The sequence below is a fragment of the Columba livia genome, chromosome 10 (genome assembly GCF_036013475.1).
Source record: "Columba livia isolate bColLiv1 breed racing homer chromosome 10, bColLiv1.pat.W.v2, whole genome shotgun sequence".
In the NCBI taxonomy this organism is placed as follows: Eukaryota; Metazoa; Chordata; class Aves; order Columbiformes; family Columbidae; genus Columba; species Columba livia.
The window spans coordinates 12,339,643-12,346,885 of NC_088611.1; positions in this window are offsets into that span (position 1 = coordinate 12,339,643).

Below are 7,243 nucleotides of genomic sequence, written 5' to 3' on the forward strand. Positions count from 1 at the left end.
CAGGATGGGAATCAAGTACCTGCATTAAACAAGCATAATTAAATCCACTGCAGCCAGGGAGATCAATTGAAAGCCAATGTAGATGTGTCTAAGCTATAGAGTCAGGGCCTTAAACCCCCACAAATATCTTTGCCACAACACATCTGTCAGAACCTCAGAAGACTGACAAGGTTCCAGCACATCATCATTACAAGATCCTCAGAGAAGTCAGGTGAAATCCCAAAGCCAGTGACATCCATGGGAACACTTGCATTAAACTTGGAGTTAATTCTACATCTTCTCCCCTGTGGAAGCACTGCACAACTGCAGAACTTGCTGCAAACATCAGTTATATTTCATTACTTCACATTCTTATGGAAGACACCCAGACCGCCGGCATTCCTCCACAATAAACACAGCTCTTCATTTCTTGAAATGCTATGTCCTATTATATTTTCTCTCTTGGTAGTGCTATAGTTACTCCCTAAAACACATGTGAAATTAGGACTGGAATACTTTACAAATATTTTCTTCCCCCAATCATGCAGTAAACCAAACTCTGTTCCTCTGCAAATCTCTCCTGTAAGCACACATACGATTCCAAACACAACAGTCACAGTGATTTTTTTCCCTGTAGAGCTGTAGAAAGGAGGAGTTCAAGTCTTCTCATGGCACAGATTTTAAATTAAATGTTTGAAAGAGGTGTCTCGCTGGAGCTGTACAAAGTTTTACTAAAAGTAACCACATCGCAGAAAGTTTAGATTTCAGTGTAACATGTAAAACTTGGACTGCATTTTCTGAAGTTCACAAATCTTCCAGGCAGATTTGGGCTTTAGTTCAAACAGATCTGGACCAATTTATATTTTGTTTGAAATTATGCCCAAAACTACGATTAAGTAAGGTTTTCGACAAAACCCTCAATTCAACAAAATGGTCTCATTTTTCCAGCAAGTCCTCACTGCATTCACTCTACAGAAAGAGGCAGGTGTGAAGTGAGCTTCTCCACAGTATATTTAAATGACCAAAAAAGAAGATCCAAAGACAATGAAGTAAAACACAGCACTACACATTTATGCAAAGCACAGTGGGAGAAAGCGGTCTGGTACTGGGGAAGACACTACCACCTCCTGTGCAGATTTGACTTTAGTAGCTTTGTGATGACTTCTCTGTTAACCCCACCTTCAGCCTAACAAATCCAGATACCACATGGCACACTGACAGAAATAAAAGCATGTTCCTGCTTTCATCTTTGATTTTAATATGCAAGTTACAGCTAACCTCATGTAAAAGCCTGCCAGCATATATGTCAAAAGAGTTTGTTAAGACCAGCTACTAAACTTTAAGGGTCATGGTATACATCACTTAGTTTTTAGGACCCGCTCCACTCTTCAAAAAATTCTTCAGCATGAGTGGAACTGTATGTTTAGGACTTACTGTTTCTTCATGGCACTGCTTCATAATATGCTTCCAAAAGTCATAGTCTATTTGATTTTTTTTTTTGTGTTGTTGTTGTGATGGAGTTTTTTGTTTGTGGGTTGTTTTTTTTTTTGTTTAATCAAAAACTGTTTAGCACTTTCCTTAGTGTGAACTTTCCCCTTTGCATAAAGCCTTAAAACATTCATATTAACAGTACACTACCTCATAGTCATTATCCATACCACCCTACCTCACTGACACTCTGGGCTGGGCGCACAGATCTGCTTCTGACAGAGATGGAAGCTTCATATGCCACCTTCCTTCTCGCTTTACAAACAGGCAGGTGATTTTTCTTTATTTTTTTTTCTTAAGCTTTACTTACATATATTTATGTACTGTGTTCTGATTGAGTCACATCATTTATAAATAGGAAAAGAAACATTCATTCTTAAACCAAACCTACTTTGCCTCAAAGGCTCAGTGTGGTATTGTCACTAACAGTACTTAGGAACATAACTGCTCAAATTATTTGCTATAATGGTGCCAGGCTACGGTTCCCAACAGAATTGGAATTGCTGACTGCTACAGTCTCTACAACGAAGGAAATGCTAGTGCAGTGTTTATGTGAAAATTCACTAGGTTTCTGCTCTCAAGGGAATAGTTTCTTCCTGTGATAATACTAAACATAAAACACAATGAGTTTTAGGACTGATGAAAACAAAGTTGGTGTGAATAAATTATTATTTATATAAAAATGCACAGTCAGGACATCTACTACGTATGTAAGATGATAAAATTTAACTATTTCACTTTGTTGCTATAGCATACTCATGAAGTCATCATCCATTCGTGATAACATGTATTTGTCCTAATCATCCACATGGATCATTGCTTGAGCAGCACCTTTCATTATTTAGTGGAAAATGAGACAGAGCTACTTCAGGACTAAACTGTCACTTGTAGTACATCCAGAGAGACCTGCACAGTGCACTAGAATGATGCTTGTTTTTCCCTTTGCATTACCTTTCCATCTCCATTCAATGACCTTTCCCAGCCATCACTTGCACCATCATCAAGAATTCAGAACAAAGGAAATATGCTCTACCAGAAAAGGGCTCTACCTTAGTTTTCACTGAGCGGCCTCCAATGCAAGTCATTGCCCTTCGTCTTCCTCACAATCTCCCTTTCCACTGAAAATTCTTCAGAGGTAATGGCCATGCTAAATATAATGGAGATTTTAGGAGGCAGACTACCTTGGAGATGCAAGGTAATGCTTTTATAAGCATGCTAATGACACAGGTTGTTGCATTAACATGACACAAGAGCTGAATGTTATTTCTAAAAAAGTTTATGGTTTCTTGTTATTTTCTAGGAAAGCAGTATCAAATTAAAATGCAGAGATGAGAAAACTAGTATGGTTTTAATTTGCGGTCTACAACTGAAATAAATTATAAAATCTTCCTTCAAATTGAGAGTAGCTATTAGAAAAATATATTTTGCATATAAGTTTCTGGAAGGCTTACAATCAACATGACAGTTGCATGGATAGAGGTAAAATGCTTTTGACAGGTTTCTCTGCTAGAACTTGATTCAGCAAAGCACTTCAGCATATGCTCATGAGCTTTGCTGAATCAGAGCCCAGAAGCTAACACCCCTTTTGACAGCTTCCTTCTAACTGTTAGAAGTTAACCCTCTCGTGGGGCCCCCTCCTTTCCCTCAGCCCCTCACACATGATGAGCAGACATATGGTGTGACGTACCCCTGCAGTGCTGTGGGACTTACATCTTACTGCAGGACAGGATCTACTTGCAAATGGCATACGGCAGCAGATGCACATGGCTCTTCCCCTGGATTTCGAACAGCACGTTCTGATCCAGCAGAAACTGCTGAAAACTAACATGACTGTTACTGCTGAACAAAGATGATGAAGCTACTGGTTTAAAAAACAAACAAACCCCACCACAACACACACAAACAAAAAACACTAAACAGCTGCCTTAAAAATAAAAGGTGTCCAATTCCTTTTTGATAGCATTTCAGTAGCACCATTGCTGACGTGCCTACCCCACTGCATGCTGACAGAACTGCTTATTTTGACAAACGTGAACTTCAGCTAGCTGTATAGTAACTGCAAGTTATTTGTATTCTCTGTTGTGTAATCTACTGCAAGTATATGTTGAAAGAGTTCAGCTGGTGGAACGGACTCACAAAAATTTGTGAAGTGTGTCACAGAGTTCAAATGAATCAGCCCTAGTACCTGAATTTTTCATTTAAAAAATCTCTTATTGAGATAAGGGTTTCCTGTGAACTCTGTGCTGCTCATGCACATAGAAAGACTTAAATTTTTCCCCCATCTCTCTCTCTCACTTCTCTCATCCCAACAGTCAGTTCTCTCCAGTCAGTTCCTTCCACAAATGGCTTGGTGTGACAAACACTTGCCCACACTGTGTGCACAGGACACAGTTCTTTGCTCCAAGCTGCCCTTACCCTCTCAGCCCAGCAAACTGGAAGGCAGAAGGGGCCGGTTTAGTAGTTGATGTTCATGTCAGTAACATATATATGACTGCTGCTGGCTGCTCTGTTCCTAGGCACCCAGCTCTACAAACACCCCATAACTCTGGATTTGCAGTTGTCCTGATGGTGTATGTCAAACAGCATGCCTCAAATCAGCTGCTCTGCCTGTCAGCCCCGAGTTTATCGCTCCTCTGTGGGAGCTTCCCTGCCTGACAGACCCCAGGTCGGGCACATCACAGCGCAATGCTGCTCTGGTCCCTGTCACACCAGCCACCTGCTGCTCCCCACCACAGCCCTGTTCAGGCAGCAGCAGGGTCCCCAGCACCCCTCACTTGCAAGCACGATGCAAGGGTCGGAAATTTTTTTGTCTAGACTGATACAGTATTTGTAAGTCATAGAACTTACCTTAAGAGTCTGCTCCCTAAAGAGAAAAAACTAAGGCTGTTGGAAGATGTGCTTTACGCTCCCCAAAGCAAGACTGAAAAAAAAAAAAAACATCAAGCGAAAACCCCTCTATCTATTGATCAAGTAGTTAACCACCAAATATTAAATTTCACAGTCTAAAGGGGAAATAATACCATGACCTATTGCTTAACGCTGGCAAATCAACGCATTTAATACTTGTGTAAAGCCCTGGCTCATTCGGTTCCTGACAGCAGCCCTCATCGTGCAGCTGAAGCCCTTGTGCACAGACTGGAGTCTCATTCCCCACCACTATCCCTTAATACCTGTCCAGATATAGCACTCCGTTTGTGCTATTGTTTTAATGGAATACTAAAAAAATAACAGTTCACTGAATGCAAGATTTACTATAACATAAAAAGAAAATGACAATAAAGTCATGCACATAAATTAAGTGAGAAGCCCTGTAATCTAGTTTGTATCAATGTTGTATTTTCTCTCCTGTCAATGTCTCATTCTTCACCTTCTTTGAAGTACAATAAGTTACCATTATTGGTAAATATTTATATTCAGTTCTGCAGTGTTGAGATACTGACAGTTAATAAGTCTCCCGAAAAACATTCCCATCTTCCCAAAACAAAAATATTTATCATATATGACTTTCTGAAGGCTTATGCCTGTTTGGGAATGAGTTTTAGGATTATCTTTATTCTTGTCTCAGCAACTTCCAGCTAAGAAAACTAGAACAAATTAGGGCTCTGGTAGCCACAGACAGACTAGCTAAAATCAATAGCTTTAATTTTCACATTTAAACCTACAATTTTCATCTGACAGGCTCAGCAGGTTTTAATGCACACAACAATTTACTTTTACTGTTTTAATTGTTTTTAGTCAATCACTTTTATTGCTTCTCTGCATCTGACTAAACAAATTAATAGAGCTATGTTCATAAATGATTACTTTGTGAAATCGCTTGATAGATACATTTGCCAGTTTCACCTTCAATTACTGCCAACATTAGTAATATTTATACCAAAAGGTACATTTATCCAGGTTTTATAATTAAGTGAGCAACAGGAGCAGCAATAGAGGAAAAAAAAACCAAAACACAACACAGAAACACCCACAACACTATTTCATGAGCACCACAGTATAAAATTTCATCTTTTTAACAGTATTCCCCCAAGGCCAAATGAAAACCAGCAAGACCTGCCCACACAATCACCTAGAAAATCCCTTTCTGGATCACAGAAAGACAGTCTGCCCCTGCCTAGGTTCTCACATGAAATTTCAGTTGAGGAAAAAACATTCAACAAGCATATAACTCAATGGGTCAGGATGACATTGTTACAGGGTATGGATCAAATTCCTTGTGTTGCCCCTTAGACGAGCAGTGAGAGTCCAAACTCCAGAAGAGACTCAGAGCTCCTTCCTTGTCCCCACCCAGCTCTGCTTCTTGGCCAGGTCAGAGAGGGGTCAGGTATAGAACATCAGCTTGAACACAACACAATAGTGGTGCCTCTTCAGCAGAGGTATATATGGCCAAAGTCAGAAAAATTACCAATTTACTAAGCAAAAACATGACACAGTTGCCACAAAATTGGCAATACCAGGAGAGCCTACCTTTGTGAATGCCAGTGAGGTCCGCCTTCACTGACACAGCCTTTCCCATGCTCTCCACAGAACTCAGGATTCAAAATAAGATGTTAAGAGTTTTCATAAGCTACTTCAGCTGTTGCTAAATCAAAACACAGGAATGCAACTCCACAGTTTGGTCTTTCCCCAGTTAAGGCACTGTGTGAGGTAAGACTACCATGAAAAAGGAATTAATTGAGAGCAGAAGTTGCCTTCATATGCTGCTTCCACATACATCACTTGGGAGGCTTGAGCCAACAAGCATTTCCCAAGCAAACCAGACAGGTATCAGCAAGGCTCTTCCACACAACACGCAGTACATGTGCCCTCTGAAGTGAGAGATCCCAATTCACCAAGTGCAACCCAGGGTTAATCTGACAGATCTTCAGCTCTTCTGTCCAAACTTAGAAGAATGAAGTTCACTTGACCAAAGAGGTCACAGATTTCCCACACATCAGAGACAAGTTATCCCAGTCACAGAGCTACAAGGACCTTCACACAGGATGCTCAAAGCCCTGGACTTTAGATCTTCCTAAGTTCCAGTTTTATTATTTTACCTAATGGGAGAAAACACAAACAAACAAACAAAGGCAGCTAAAGTCAAAGTGTCTTTCTTTCCAGGCTCCAGAATTGGGCTCCCTCTGGCAAGAAACACTTGAATGCTTTTCTCCAGTGTGTTTAAGATGCAGGCTCAAGACTGTCACCAAGAATAGCTTCCAGCCAGCGCTCAAGTCTTTCACTAGCAGTAAGATCTGGGTTTGAACACCTTTACAACTGAGGAATAGAATTTTTTCATTTACCTTCTAGACACGTTATTTAACATAGAATAGCTCATGTCTTGCATGAGTAACACCCTCCTTTAGAAAGGGGGAGGCTTTGGATTTGATCCAGGCAGGCATGGGAAGTCCAAATCCAGTTCTTCCACCTCCTGGATGGGACCATCATTTTCACTTTCCTTCTCCAATTGCAGAACCACCTTAAAGATCTTCCTCCTTCCACAGCACCCTACTTTAAGTTGTTTGAAACCCAAAAGGAACGAGGTGCGCCGTCTCAGAGCAAGATGCCAGGCCACCCATACCAAATGGGTCTAAGTGCCAGAAAAGGAAGGACCATGGCCTCGCTGGGGGTTAAGTTACAATAGGGTGCTGCAGGGCCTGCTGGATTCAGCCTAATTCAACATGCTGGGCTCTCCAGACATTCCTAGACACACTCCTCCAGTGGATAATTAAGTACTTCATCTACAGTTAACATGCCAATTCTTCTTCCTACACCACACCTATTTTATCACCACTCCTGT